The sequence below is a fragment of the Nanorana parkeri genome, unplaced genomic scaffold, assembly GCF_000935625.1.
Source record: "Nanorana parkeri isolate BGI_ZX_2015 unplaced genomic scaffold, ASM93562v1 scaffold103, whole genome shotgun sequence".
Taxonomy (NCBI): Eukaryota; Metazoa; Chordata; class Amphibia; order Anura; family Dicroglossidae; genus Nanorana; species Nanorana parkeri.
In genome coordinates, this window is record NW_017306371.1 from 132,446 (window position 1) to 149,226 (window position 16,781).

The following is a 16,781-nucleotide window of genomic DNA, read 5'->3' on the forward strand; positions in this document are numbered from 1 at the left end:
TAGCAACAATGAGTACGAAACAGACGTCGTTAGAAAGTTTCCTTGGGAAAAAGAAAAGGCCCAGTGAAGAGACAGAAGAAGGGCCTTCAACATCAAAGAAACATGTAACTTTTAACAGACAATACCATGAGTCCTACTTGAAATATGGATTTATCGGGACAGGTGATTCCAATCTAAAATATAAACAATCAACGCCCCCCCCTCAGCGGGCCACGGTAAAATTATTAAACGTTGACCGGTCCGCGGCGATAAAAAGGTTGGGGAGCACTGGTTTAGAGCATGCTGCTGCATCATTTAAAAGAAAAACTAATTATGTTGAAGTGCGCACCTAAACCACCTGAAACTAACCACCCACCTTCATTGCACTCCCTAATCCCCATATTAAAAATAAAAGTTAGGTTACACTGGTTAGGCATTTGGTAGTGAAAGAGACTTAAATGGGTGAATCTGTGGCCAAAACTAACAAGAAGAGTGTGCTTTTTGAATGTGGTATATTTTATGATGGGCTTCTAACAAAGGAAAAGCAGAAACCCCCGAGCTAGCACCCTGCTTCTCTGGCCTCTGAAGCCTGTCTTCTCCTCCGCTGCAGCATTTGAATGTTCCTAAGCATCCTCATGCCTATACACTGTGTATAGAATATGATGATTTATGGGACCTTAGACTGCTGCAGTGGAGGGGGAGAGAGGCTGGAAGGGCCAGCCTAAAAACTAGCCAGGTTTGCAGTTCAGGCGAGTATGACTTTTGTTTTAAGCACCTAGACAAATGAGCAATTAAACATTGCAGTGATGGGGTAGCCTCACTGCAAGGGTTATTAAAAGTTTTGCCTGGAGTTCATCTTTAAGTGTTATAGTATTTTTCCACTGTTTGGTAGTAGGAGCAGGATATGAGTGACTGTTGTTTGGAATCATGATGGCATTTTGTCTATTTCTAAATTGTATCCTTATTTCCAATTGCTGTTCCTATTCCCTTTGTTGCATACTCCAAAGTATAAGATATAAATTCAGCATGTATAATGGGTCCATCTTATTATTTCCACTGCAAATATTGTAATATACATTGTGAGTGTTTCTCAGATATTTCCAAAGAACCATAAAAGTCATGGAAGGCCATTCTAGCTTTGGGGATGTGCTAAGTGCAGGTAGGGTAAGGTGTAGCTCCTAGCAGTCTTGTATATTACAGAAGGCTGAGTAATCCAAAGATTAATAATATTGCTATTTCAGATTTTTCAATCAAAAGAGAGGGTAGTTTACCCTGTTTTTTTCTGATATTCTGTTTACCCTTTTGTCAGGTGACTGTTCTTGCAGAAAACGCAAACCAAAGGCTTGTCTCTACCATGATGGCCACGTCCATACCAAGACACAGTGCAGAATGAGGAATAGTAAATTAGCAATGGGAAAAAGATCAGTTCTAGGATGACCATGGACAATACTGTTGACTAGTCCTTTTACCTCTGCCTGCCTTTTTTGGACAAAGCTTCCAGTGTTCAGTTCAGTTCCTGGAATAAATTATTATTGCTCAGCAGTTTTCAGGAAGAATTCCAGCTGCATTGCCTGCTATACACCGTCATTAGCACTTACAAAACTGCATATCACATACAATCATTAAAATGTTGCATGTGAAGCCCAATGAGCGTTACTGCAGCACAGTGGCCTAGTGGTTAATCACTTCTATCTTGCAAAACTGGGGGTCTCTGGTTCAGATCGCGGCTAGGTCACTATCTGCAAAGTGTTTGCATGTTTTCCCTATGCTTCCATTTGTTTCCTCCCACACTCCAAAGACATGCTGGTAGGTTACTTGGCTCCTGTCTAAATTGCACCTTGTTTGTATTTTTGTGAGATAGGGACCTTAGATTGAGGGCAGGCACTGATGTGATTGTTCTATATGTAAAGCATTGCATAAATTGTTAGCAGTAAATACATATCTGTAATAATAAATAAATAATAAGTCATACATTCCAGAATAATATGTGAAATACTTGTTGCTGCATTTTGTTATGAAGCTTGCACACAGGTTCACATTTCTCATAACAGCAGGAAAACAAATGTCATGCTCTTCCATGATATTTCTAAATTTGCAGGCTTCTCTGCATCCCATCTAGGTTTATTTATGCATGTACTCCGTGGCATTGCAGTTTCTGTAGAACTGTAAATTAAGATGCTCTCAAGGTTGTGAAATCTGAAATTAAGTCAATGGAGACCTTCTGTATTTTGCAGGAGAACATGGTGTGCGGTGTGTTTGCCCAGGAGATACAGACGTCAGTGGGTCAAGCACTGCTTTATTAATTCTATAAAAATGTAACAGATGTTCTAAATAAATAATGCTAGAAAAAAAGTCATAAATAATGGATGAAGCTTGAATGTTGTGTTAATCGTTTTTCATCCACGTCTGATGGGATCAAATTACCTATCTTTGTATATTATTTATAAACACTATGAGATTCTTATGACACAACTAATATGTGCTTTAACACACTCAGGCACTGTTTTTCAGTGTCTACTGAAGATCTAAGGTTTGGAGAAAAATGTGCTGCAGCATTGCATACAAAATCTGTTTATGTCAGACCAGATACAAAAGCTTATTACCAGGTACATAATAATATTAATTTCTTCCAGTTGTTGCCAGGGGTTGAAAGCATCTATTAACCCTTTCGCTGCCAAGCCCTCCGGAACATTTTTCAAATCAGCTGGCCAAGCCATTTTTGAATTTTCTGCAATTTTTTCCTATTGGTTTGATTTTCAACTGCTGCGTTGCTAGCGTTTGTAAAAGACCCCCCAAACCATATATTTTCTGAAAGCGCAGGCCCGGTAGAATAAAAAGATGGTGATAACTTCGCTGAAGCGACCATCAGCTTATAGTAGAACTGTAAATGCCAGGTCCGTACGACGTACTGAGCTGGCCAGCTGGAAGCACTTTTGTAGCTCCGAACGACGTACGTCCTTGGCAGCGAAAGGGTTAAAGTGAGCATGTGCCATGCACCATACAGGTAGCCATCTTCCAAAGTAGACTTTCCGAAAGATGTTCCATATATGAAGTAATTTTACATAGCAGACTTTCCTAAATGTTTCTGATTCTTCCATCTTCCAGATTATTTTACACATACTCCATTCAAGTAGCCATCTTCCTGATTCTTGTTAAGATTCTCCATACAGATAGCCATCTCTTGCTCTAACTTTTTCTGGGTAGGCCCTCCAGGAAGGCAGCTTATGTTCTTTAGGCCTTATGCCAAGACCCTGACTGGAGCAAGACCCAGAAAGGAAAGTCTTCTTTACAGTGGCATCATCATAAGGCAAAAGCTTAGGAGGCAAGGATCATTCTCATAGTACGATCTTCACCAGGCTAAAGCCGGGAAGGGAAAACCTCAGCAGGCAAAATGTATTTCATAATTTATGTGACCACTAAGAGCACATGCACTTTATCCCCCTGACAAAGCCACAAAATTTGGCAAAACATGTTGGGTACACAATGACACATTATGAAAGAGCACTTAAAAAAAAAGAGTCTGAGAGACAAAAATAGAAAAGACAAAAATAGACTAAATAGACTAGAGTTAAGACAGATGAGAGTGACAGGAATTACGACAGAAAAGAACCATTGCACAACTCTTACTATGGGACACACAAATGAATGTTAAGATTTAATTATATTTGGAGAGACATTAGAGACTGATAAATATGAGAAATATATTATTGTAGAGAAATAAAAGTTAAGACATTTTAGATAAATATTGGGTTAGTTGACAGAATGGGGCGTTACTTGATTTGATGAACATTCTAATGTTCTGAGCTTAGGAGAAACCTAGAGAGCACAAACATATAAGCAATGTTCAGGCTAGTTAATGCCTAGCTGCAAACAACACTCAATTCAGCTAGGGACTCTTCAACTTTATACTGATAAACATATCTAAAAGCAATTAAAGCCTTTAAAGAATAATATTATGATCCATTGACTGAGACAACATACAAATGTCTAAAGGTACAGAAGGGAATGAATCAGCTCTTAAAAATATCTGGATATATTGACATTTTATCAATATTGTCCTTTTGGTGCATACACTGTATTGTGGCAGCCTGTTCAGTACAGTTCAGTACCTATAGTTTCCTGACTGATTTATCTATTTTAGATCAAACAAATGCACTGCGCTAATCAATAATCATAATACGTGAATAATATAGTGCTACATATCAAATAGATCACATATAACCAATATAATTAATAAATACTCATACATAGTAAAAAGTGTTTCTCATTGTAATATCTCCAGTAGAGATTAAGTGCAAATTGGTAATTAAAGGTCCACCATAAATTGATGCCAAAAAAGGGGGTGTGGCAGTGCGTGGCAATGCCAGGGTGTCTTTTGGCAATATAGTCACCCAGGTCTCTCAGCCAGGGGGGCTGAGCAGTTCCAGAAAGTGCAAACGTTTATTAAGAAAGAGCTGGCTTTGCAGTTCTTCCCAGGTTTTCCGGATTTGGCATGGGTTCCTGGAACTGGGAGATTTCAAAGATGATATCTCCATTCCTGGGTCCAGGCTTTAGGGGTAACCAGCACTGAAAGATTGTGCACCTGGGCACAGTCCTTATGAGAAGAATGCTGGCTCATGTTCAGGGCCCCACCTGTGAGTCAGGAGAACTCCACCCAGGAGTCAGAGTGGAGGCCAGTGCAGCAGAGTGCTGCGGGTTCGTGATACCTATTGTGCGGGTTAGCACGTTACTGGGGTTGTCTGGAGGTGACAGACAGGGGCCCTGGGGATTGAGGGCGTAGCAGCAGTGCTGCAAGAGAAGCTATTGAAACTATTACAGGACTGGGACACTGTGAGTGTGTGTGACACCTCAAGGATTGGTGAGCCCATTTTGTTATATGCTGGAGACAAGCTATTTATGTTGGACTTCCTTTTACTGTCTGCCTTTTGATAGAGAAATAAAGACTTTTCGTTAATGGAAAAGCTGTGCGAGTGATCTGTGAGCTCCCCAACATTACAGGGGAAAAAAGTGACAATTTTTTTGGCATCAATTTATGGTGGACCTTTATTTACCAATTTGCACTTAATCTCTACTGGAGATATTACAATGAGAAACACTTTTTACTATGTATGAGTATTTATTAACCCCTTCGTGACGGGAGACGTACAGTGTACGTCTTGTCACTTTGTGCCTATGGTTATATGTGATCTATTTGATATTTAGACCTATATTATTCACGTATTATGATTATTGATTAGCGCAGTGCATTTGTTTGATCTATCTATTTATATTATTAGCACGACAGCTTTTCATCTTTTATATTTACATTTATCACTTTGAGACAGCTTCCATAGCGCAGAATTCTTTTATATTCATTGATTTATCTATTTTAGCAGAGAAAAAGAAGTGTCATCCAGTGCTTTTCTATGCCATTGTATCCACTTCCCGATTGGGAATGCTTCTGCTGTAATTCTTTGTGATAACTAAATTTTTAGATACGTATTCGTGTTTTAGATTCCTGAAAAAGATTCATACATATGTTGGTGTAAATATTCAGGATTTATATGCAGGGACAGTTTGTGTTTCATAATCTCTCCTGGAACATTCAAAAAACATTCCAACTATATAAAGAATATACTGTATAGTTGCCATTTGAATGATAAAATCTTTTAGACACAGGTGTTGTCCTTAATTCTTTTACCTGATTGCCAAGGCTTAAAGCAGGCTGATTACAAACATGGGTAACATGGTTGTTTTGGCTTATAGGTAGCTGACCATATGTCCCGTTTTAAATGGGACAGTACTGTTATTTCTTTATTTTTCCCCGTCCCGTCGTTTCTTTGAAAAAAAAAAAAAAATGTGTCCTGTTTTCCTTCTTAGGAGTTTGCTCTGAGTCTGTGCGCCTCCCTAATGAGACCGGCCGGCTGTATTGATATAAATGTTAAGACGACCACAACTGTGGCTGGCTTCAATTTCTACATCCGTGTGACCAGCCGGTCTTATTAAGGTGGCGCAAAGAGCACACTCCTAAGAAGTCTCGGCTGGTGCTCATTCTTCCGCCGCAGCAGCACTGACTAGGAGAAAATTACATATAGGCGAACTGCCAAACAAACAAATTTCTGTCAATTCCGCAGTTCCGAATTACTATATACCAGAATATACAAATTATATTCGGGCATATAGTAATTCGTTGTATGGGTGCCACCATCTTGGTGCATCTGACGTTATGAAAGAAGACACACAACCCTCTTGAGTGCACCAAGATTATGGCGCCCATTGTTTCTATGCACGCATGTGTGCATATGGATGCGCTGGCGGTCAATATGGCCGCCGCACTTTTTGTTTTTCAATGTGCAGTTTCGGATTCAGAGACTCATTGCCTCTGAATCCAAAACAGCATAATAATTAATTTTGTACAAAACTTTATGCTGTACACATCTACTCTATTGTCATAAAACGTTTGTTATCATCTTACTTTTTCATGAACATGGAATATTAAAACTGTCCAGCTTTGCCATCCCAATGGCCCGTTTTTGGCTCAAGGAAATATGGTCAGCTTACTTATTGGTCATTTTTAAAATAATTGGCATCCTGAATGAAAGCTGATTGTTGAACATTCTTGCCTTATCAGCATTCTCAATTATATAAAGATGAACAGTAGATATAATTCTTGCTGTATTACTCCTAACTGAAGAATTTAGCTATTAACCCCTTCGTGACGGGAGACGTACAGTGTACGTCCCGGCACTTTCTGCCTATATGACTGGCCACATACACTGTACGTGACGAGTTATATCAGGCTTTGTAATGCTGGTAACAGCTGATTCTCAGCAGTTACCAGTCATTAAAGAATGCCTCACTATTCAAATACAGTACTGCAGTTTGCGATCCCGTATTTGACAGCTGAAAATAGCAGAGAGGTATCAGTGACTCACCTCTCTGCTATTTTGTTTTGACAGCTCGAGAGCCCGATGTAAAGCATATTCCTAATCAGTTGCTACTGTCCGTATTCAAAGGACTATAGTTACATTTCATTATGTGAGAATATCACAGCTCGACATATTCAAGGAAAGATTGTTCTTTAAAATCCAGGAGAATATCTTAGCTGCCTAAGAATTGCTAAAGTGGACTCCAAAACCCATGGTAATTCCAAAGGCCCTTGATAGATTTTTAGAAATTTCCTTACTAAATTTAGGATTTAAGCCCAAAAGAGAGTATATGTTAATCTTCCCAAGTACATTGCAATGAAGATGTTCTTACTTTTCCTGCTGTCATTAAAAATATTTTTTGTTACTCACAATATACGGTATGTGTGAAATAGAGATATTTTACTCACCCAGTAAAACAAAAACTAGAGGTCATCACCTAAAATTGGTGGAAAAAAAATTCCAGCACAAGGGGCAAAGGGGGTTCTTCACAGTTAGAGTGGTTAGGGTCTGGAACTCGCTGCCACAAGCAGTGATTTCAGCTAAGAGTGTGGAATCATTTAAGAAGCTTTTGGACGATTTTCTGAGAGACCGTAATATACAGGAGTACAGGTATTCTTAAGAACAAGATGATACATGGAACTATACATACACACACACACACATCATGCAAAAGTTATTTTAAATATGTTAATTATTTAACTTCTGATTATTGTTTGTATTAAAATGTTCAATTCACAAAAATAGATGTCTTATTGGTGTGAAATTGTTATTTTTCTGCACTGAATGAACACTGTAACTTAAAAACTCATTCTATAAAAAGAAAGTAGATAAAAGATAACTTTTCATGGGTGTCAGTTGGTTCACTCAGTTATAAAAGACCCTTTTCTTCTATGTCAAGGTCCTGTAGTTTGTAAATCCCCCTTCTGGCAACAGACCCTCTGGGGCATGGGAGGAGCCTGGAGGCACCATGTGAGCACCAGTTACCCCAAGGGCTATTTAGTAATATTCAGTGCCACCCAAGGATTTTCAGTCTGCCTGTTTGAGTCTCACTTTTCCCTTGTCTTCTGTGGAAAGGGAAAAGGAAATTAAATAGTTAAAGAGGCACTCTGGGCAAATAAAATCTTATCCCTTGCAGTGGGGCTACTTCCGCACTGCAAGGGTTAGGTGCTCAGTTTGCCTAGGGAGCTAACATAACAGTTATCGTGGTTCGGGTGAGTATAACCCAAGCTCACTAGACAAAACAAGCACGTAGCCCTTACAGGTGCGTGTAGCCCCACTGCAACGGTTGAGTTTATTTGCCCGGTGTTCTTCTTTAAAGTGGACCTTTACTCCCTTTAACTAAAAATCAAATCGGCATTCGGTTCTGCATGCTAATATGAAATCATCTTACATTAATTAGCTAAACAAACATATTTTGCTTTAATTTACAATAACCGTTTTCCTGGTCTGCAATTTATCACTTCCTGGTCCGCTTAAGCATTACTGATGCAATCCGGGCCTAAGAGATGCACCCTGGGAAATTTCAGCTCAATTTTTCCCTCTGAGATGATATGCAGTGTCACATGTTCAAGTCACATGTATCAGATTCTCAGGAAGTAAGGTTTCATCTGCCCTTAGTGAAAATGGCCAATGTGAGAAGACTGGGGAGGAAGAGAAAAATAAAGTATGCAAACAATAAATAGCCTGCAATTATTTAAAAGTATCTGTTTGTAGATTGTCACTTCCAAACATGTCTGAAGCTCGATACATTGGCCAAATTGGCTGAAATTCAGTCTGTTGGTGACCCTTTCCCTCGACCGAAGTCGATCATTAGATCAACTTTTGCCAAAAGAACATGTTGGAAAATGCAAGCACCATTCAGGCAATCAGCTGCATGCACAGTTTGGGTATTCTGACAGTGGCTAGCGTTGCTGTCATAATACGAAGCACACATCAGGAGATTCATTCATCCATGTTGTTTAGTGTGGATTGAGGGGCCAATCATATTTTTTTTGTTTGGACTACAGGCTGAACAAAAAAATATAACCTTGTGACCCGAGCTTAAAGGTGCCTTTGTTGTCATTTTAAAGATAACAGTGAAGTCCCCTTTTAAGGCAAGGTGCTCCTCAGAGTATTTTTAGGGACCTAGTCATTAAAGTCGCCATGGCAAAAAAAATTAAAAAATGTCTAGCTAAAATTACAAAATGTGACACTTTCTTCTATTTCTGCAAGGAGAATGTATGCCGTTATTGGTTTGTACTTCAATGAATACTATAGTCATGGTGATTACATTACATGACTAATATGTTTGTAAGAAATGTACAAGTCTGTAATCTCTGGACACATTTTATAGTACACCAAACATCTTATAAAGTACCAGGTCTTTGCTACAGATTCACAACTGAAATGTTTAATGCTTTAATATCATTATCAGAGTCTATAAACTCCAATTAGCTCTAATAGGTATCATTTTTAGACAACCATCTGTTGGTTTTCAGCTGATCAGAGTTAATAGTTCAATATGAGCACAGAATGTGGAAATTAATTATTAAATCATTGGCTTATTTGCAAATTATCCTTCCATAATTATGTTTGTACTGACAGAATTAGATCTATGAAAAGATGATTTCACTTTTTTTTTATTGTGGCTGTATGATCAGATCCCAAATGGACAGCATCCCTTTAGACCTCAGATCAGACGTCTCTGCTACAAGCAGACCTGAGATCTGTGCCTTCTCATTGTCTGCAGCATGTTAAGGTATGATCTAAATATGTGCCTTTAGTTTAATCAAGTTCAATTCTTTATCCTTAAGAAACTTCATTGGAAGCTTCTTGGTGGATCTGTATTTTATCCACATTCCTTCACTGCTTCTTGATTATTACACCACAACAGTTTTCAGACTTTTTTTGGGAGTGCAGATCTGGAATCAGAAAGCAAAGCCCTGCTTCTCTACTAAGGTCATCTCCACACAAAAACACATCATGGAACAAGGCATGGTAAGTGATCTTAGGAAAAATATTAACTGCAGGGTAAAGGCAGTATATGGGCAGTAGTACTAACTAGTCCTTGATTTTGTTTTTTTTGTGCATGGCTTCCACAGTACAGGTACATGTTTATATCTAATTAATCTCTAACTAACAAAATATTGACATGAATCAGCAAATCAACTGAAATATGTATACTGATAAAATCCTTACATTACCAGCCTTTCATTAGCAATGCTCAGACTGTTTGCTGACAAGAGAATAGAGTAACATATGACACAAACAAAGGCACTGAAAGCAATATGCTGTAAATATGCCCCTCTAAATTCACAGAATAATTGGAAATGGTAAGCTGTTGATTGAAACATGGTCACTAAAGTGTTCTTCGTTTATTCAAAATTGTATAAATGCCCATCTCCTCCCCACAGAGACCATTTGTTGGGGTCACTTTTGCCTGCAGTAGCTTACTCGGCAGCATCAGCACAAACAACAGTCACAGTTAAGTTATTATAACAGAATTTCTGTTCATCCACTGTGTCAAACAAAACCATCATCATAATTTTGAAAAGGTGTTGTTGGTTGTCACTGAGTGTGGCAACTGAAACTTTGCCACCCAGGGGATCACTGGCCTACCTTCACATGACTCATTGAAAACAGTACTCAGAGCAGCAGATGATGTCACCCCAAAATATCCAAAACTTTGTGCCCCAAGGTGAAGAGATCAGGCCTATAATATTCTCATCATAATAATTTTCTAGTTTCTTATTCAGGTTTAAATTATATTGCATGTAAGAACATATTAGAGAGTGTTTTCCATGAAAAACAAACTCGAGACTTCCGGTTCCGGCGCCTGATGTAGTGGAAGCAAAGTGAAGAGCTCCCGCGCTGCCAGGGCACATTCGCATATAAAATCATACTTCAGCTACCCTAATTCCACCTGAAGTGCCCTCCAATCACTCGCTACATCCAAGACAGACAAACCGATGGATAAATTCCTCGCCAAACGTCGTGCTGGAACCCGTACCAAGGGTACGCCGACTCGTACTAAACGAGTGCAATATCAGCCCAAGATGGCCGCGCTGCCAGACATGCCGGATGGCAGTGTCTCTTCAGAGGATGAGATGCCTGCCACCTCGGACCATACCTTGATTGCAGCAGAGGTGGCGAAACTGCTCCGCCCGACCATCTAAGAGGCAGTCAACAAAGCAGTCTCAAAGGGCATCCAAGCAATCCGACACGACCTCTTGAACCAAGCCCAGAGGATCTCGGAGGCTGAAAACCGTATAGCCTCACTGGAGGAGGGAGCCGACGCGTCCTCAACCCAGCTAGACGCGGCCCAACGACAAATAAACCATCTACTGGATCGAGTGGATGACCTGGAAAACCGGTCACGCCGTAACAACGTGAGGATTATCGGTTTGCCGGAGTCGTACCGTCCGTCGCTGCTATCATCCATATGTGCCCATAACATCCCTGATCTCCTCGGCCTCGACCCAACCTGTAAGGTGGAACGGGCACACCGTGTGGGGCCTACCAACCCTGATCGTAAAACACCGAGGCAAGTTATCGCCCGCTACTTGGACTATAACGATCGCGTGGCGGTCCTCCAGGCCTTTCGCGCCAAAAAAGAACTACATCTAGATGGTCACCGTCTCCTGATTTTCGCAGACTACTCTGCAGAAGTAACCAAGAAGCGTAAAGCGTTCAGTAAAGTCTGCACGCTTCTCTATCAGAAGAAAATCAGATTTACCTTGGCCAACCCAGCAGTTTTAAGATTCCAAGCGCCGGACGGCTCGCAACAATCCTTTCAGGATCCTGCCGAGGCACAAAGATTCCTAGACCGCATGGACGCCCCTGCTACCTCTCTGGAAAGAGATCGATCTCCCCACCTCCCCAGACCTGCTACACCGGCACGCAAGACATCAGTGCGACTCCCTATGACCCCCACAGATTCTCCATGAGGAACCGCCGTCGCTCCGGCACTCTGCAACGCCGGGTGTTATTTTCTTCAACCTCCGGAAGGCCCGCAAAGAAACCGGTATCTTTATTCAATCTTTTGTTTGATGCGTTGTTTTCTTCGGTTATACTACTGTGTTAACTATTGCGGAAACACGGAAAGGGAAGCCAGGGAGTAGGCTCAGGAACATCCTCCCTTTGTTTTGGGTGCCGCTAGGCTACCCCTTTTCCACACACCTTCCCGAGAGGTTCTAGGAATTTGACAGACATTGCTGTTGACGCCTACTACAAGAGGACACATCAGGTTGTACCCGCTAGCGGGCCGCACGCTGTCTGCCACCCAGGGGCTATGGGGCTGCATGATAGGCCAGTGTCTTGTAACTGCAGATAGCGCAGACCACAATTACTCGCTCCTACTGGCAGGACGCCCCTAGCTTTGCAGGGGCACCTTCCCCGTGTTAGAGGCCTATATGTTTCATTGCTGAAGCTGATCTTAATTATTTGTTTTCCCTGATAAAGTGGATGGCTCCAGCTTAGCAGGAGCCGGCTTGCTCGCTCTGTTGAAGCACATAAGGAAAAAAAGTGAAGTCACGGACTAAATCTTTTTTTTTTTTGTTTCTATTTTTCTGTTTCTTACGATGCCTATATGCTGTTTGCATGTGGAAGCTGGTCTAGTTGACCGGGTACTATGTTATTTGAAATACCGAACATGGAAATGGTTCAATTTATGCATGTTGATACACAATGCCGATATTCTCTACACCCTGTGGGACCAGGATACCTCCACTTGTGCAGTGTTCTTGGGCCCTACATGGCACAACTATGTTTGCTTATTATCTCTTATATGGTCTGATGTCATTCAAATGTTATCACCCCTACCACTGAGTAATCCTTTATCTGTGATATCCCGATCTAAATGCTCTACAACATGAAAGTGATCTCCTGGAACATTAACGGTCTACGATCACCTGCCAAACGTATGATGATGCTGCGCCACCTTCAAAAACTTAAACCTGACATTGTATTTTTGCAGGAGACTCACCTTCCCATGGCGGACACTAATAGGCTGAGGAAGCTATGGGTAGGAGAGGTGATATGTGGGTAGAAGATCCGGGGTGGCAATCCTGTTCCATAAATCCTTTTCCTATCAAATTGAAAATGTCCGATCGGATTCGGATGGCCGTAGATTAGCAATAAAAATACTAGCTGACAATAAACTGTACTCGTTATATAACTTTTACCTTCCCAATTCCCCCACGACAACAGATTTCCAGGAGATCACATCATGGATCCAACAAGCGACAACCCCAATAAGATACTGGGTGGGGATTTTAACTCTGTAATGGTACGGTAGGAAGATAGATCAGGGACTGTAAGGGGAGGATCTAGAACAGGTAAAACTTGCGTTACAGGTCTTCAGAACCTAGCTAACACACTTCACCTCACAAATGCCTGGAGGATTTCGGAACCCTCTGGAACGTGAATATACTCACTTCTCGGGGGTCCACAACTCCTTCGCGAGGCTGGATTATTTTCTGGTGACTGATACAATGGATTCCCTGGTCAGTGATGTTAAACTGCTCCCTATAACAATATCAGACCATGCTCCCATTCTGATCCAGCTTCACTCTACATACCCCAAAGGGGACTCATACATTTGGCGATTCCCTTCCCATTTATACTCTGATCCATCCTTCAAAAATATGCTGATAGAGGCTTGGCGGGAATATGAGTCATTTAATGAGAGACATATCTCCACACCGAATTTATTTTGGGAAGCGGCCAGGGCCGTCTTGAGAGGCAGAATAATGTGGCAGCCAAAAAGAAAAATGCGAAGGCGTATTTTAATGAAGCTAGTTCCTCCTTACGTCAGGCCCAATTAGATTATTCAAATCACCCATCATTAGACTCTAGAGAAAAATGGCTTAAGGCAAAATTAGATTTTTAATGGGGGGCCAAACAGCAACACTTATACTACCACTCCCAAACTAAGCTAACTTTCCACAAATTTGGTAATAAATCAGGCAAACTACTGGCAAACCTGACCAGACAACTATCCCTGAAAATGCATGTTTCTTCCCTTCGGTCAGAGACCGGGGACGTCCTCTCTGACCCAAGACAAATTAACCAAACCTTTGAAAGCTTCTATCGCAACCTGTATTCGGCTGCCCCTGCAAACATGGGGCTGGGCGAGGCCTTTCTGGGCTCGGGGACATTGCCTACTCTGACGAATGATGATATCCTATTCTTAAATGCTGACATTTCCTTGGAGGAGATCTTGAGGGCTCTTAAGGCCTACTCCAACGGTAAATCTCCGTGTCCAGACGGTTACACCAATGAATTCTACAAAATGATGTGCGAACAGGTGTTGCCAACCCTTCACAGTGTCTTTAACGCTATCTGGCAGGGAGGTGAATACATGAGGACAGGGACTGAAGCATATATTAAATTGTTACCTAAAAAAGACAGGGATCCCACTCTCCCAGGGTCATACCGCCCCATTTCCCTCATAAACGCGGACGCCAAGCTGCTATCGAAAATAAGATTGGCTACGTTGCTGCCACGCTTAATCTCGCCCGCCCAGGTAGGATTTGTTAAGGGCCGTTCTGCGGTCTCGAATATACGTAAAATGTTATCGGTCCTGGAACATGCCAAACAACATCCGAACTCCTCTATAGCCTTAATATCCATTGACGCCGAAAAGGCTTTTGATAGCATTCAATTCCCATGGCTATATAGAGTGCTGGATATAATGGGTTTCTCGGGTCCTTTTAAAAACTTTGTGACGGCACTCTATACATCCCCATGTTCACGTATTTGCACTCCAGGTTATTTGTCCTCACGCTTCCCGTTGCAGAGGGGAACCAGACAAGGATGCCCCCTTTCACCTTTATTATTTAAATGTTGCTATATAACCACTGTCATTGTATTTACAAAATTCCTCAACCATCTCTGGGATACCTTTTCTTTCATCTCAACTTAAGATTATGCTTTTCGCAGACGACATAGTACTATTTTCCACTAACCCTACCAGAAACCTACCACTCATCCAGGATGTTTTTAAGAGATTCCAAGCGTTTTCGGGTTTAACAATTAACACTTCCAAATCTGAGGTCCTCCCCTTGACCCCATCCGCAACATCCGCATTAGATTCCGTAACAACATTCAGTATAGTTAAGTGCTCTATTACATATCTAGGCCTCCGAATAGGCAAGATCCCCTCATCCCTTGTCGTCCCAAAGGTAATTCTTTTAAATGATGCTTTACCTCAGGATTTTTTTTTCTCGGTCAGTTAGTCTTCTGTTGAAGACGATTTGCATCTGATTAGACCGTTGGCCAGAGGTGTGATATTAACAACGTATTTCACTTATTACCTGTTCACCCGGGTGCTTTCAGTTCTCTTGGTTTTTGCTTTGACGTTTTTTTCTTTTATGATAAGGACTTACCTATGGGTTGCTCCCTTTCGTGCTCTTACTTCATAAGATTTTCTTATTTTCTGGAGTGGGTATTGGAATCCGAAGGGGCCTCTTCTAATGTATTACATTATTTAGATGATTTTTTGTTTGCGGGACCCTCTTTTTTTACTGAATGCTTTCGCGTTTGTGACATTTTTTCTAGTGTATGTTCTAGTTTTGGTGTTCCCCTCGCAGAGAATAAGTCTATTTCGCCTACTACATGTTTAGAATTTCTAGGTATCACGATAGATACGGTTCAAATGGAATTTAGACTTCCAGTTGATAAACGTGATAAATTAAAGTCAGTAATTCGCCATCTTCGGTTGAAAAAGAAGGCTAAATTAAAGGAGATGCAATCTTTCTTAGGCCTATTGGCGTTTGCAAATCGGGTTATTCCTATGGGCCGCATATTTTCGCGTAGATTTTATTTAGCTATTTCTGGTTTAAATTCCCCATGGGCCAATATACGTTTGACTTCCTCACGGAAAGCTGACTTGAGACTGTGGGCATTTTTTTTTAGATAATTTTAATGGCTGTTCTCTTTGGCAAGACGACTTTGTTATAGATTAAGATTTTTGTTTGTCTACAGACGCTGCTTGCTGTTTCAGCTTTGCTGCTTTCTGGCAGGGTCGTTGGTGTTGTGGTCCTTGGCACCCAGATTGGGTTTCTTACTTCTAAAAGTCTTACTTCTAATATAGTCCTATTAGAACTTGTTCCTGTAGTTGTAGCGGTTGAGCTTTGAGGGGAACAATTCCGAAATTAGAGACTATTAATCAGTACTCAGTATCAGTAATCAGATAATACTGGCATCTTATTTGCCTTGAATTGTTTGTCCTCCAAATCCCCAATAGTGATAAAGCTTTTATGTTGTCTTGTTCAAGTGCTTGAAGGTTAATTTGTGGGTTAAGTGGTCTTATGTTCCTGGACGATTGAATAAGATTACGGATGCTCTATTCCGACTTCAGTTCGAGAGGTTCAGATCTTTGGTGCCCGACGCGGAAGAGAAGGGCCTGCTATTCCCGCAACATTTATGGAGTCTTGTTTGAAGGAAAGGATTCTATGCAATACATTTTTTATTATGTTGCTTCTTCAACATGGGCCAGTTACCTGACTGCTTGGAGCAGTTAGTTGTTTTTTCTTTCTAATTTCCCTCATTCTGGCATTTTGGTTTCTGAATCTTTGGTTTTATTGTTTTTAGGTAATATGACCAGTAGGGGTTATTCTTACTCCTAAATTTACAAGACTTTATGTGGCATTTATTTTTTCTTATGATTATTTCACTGTACCCCTTGTCTTAGTTATTTTTCTGTACGTCAAGTTTTGAAGGGTTTTTGGCGAGATTCTCACGTCCCGGATACCTGTGTGCCTTTGACCATGTCGATTTAGCAGCGCCTTTGTTGTGTTACTGGTGAGGTTTGTTTTTCTAGTTATGAGGCTTTTCTTTTTAGTACATTCTTTTCTCACAAAGTGGGACTATGACAGACTTATTATTATTGTATGTTATTCTGTTATAAAAATG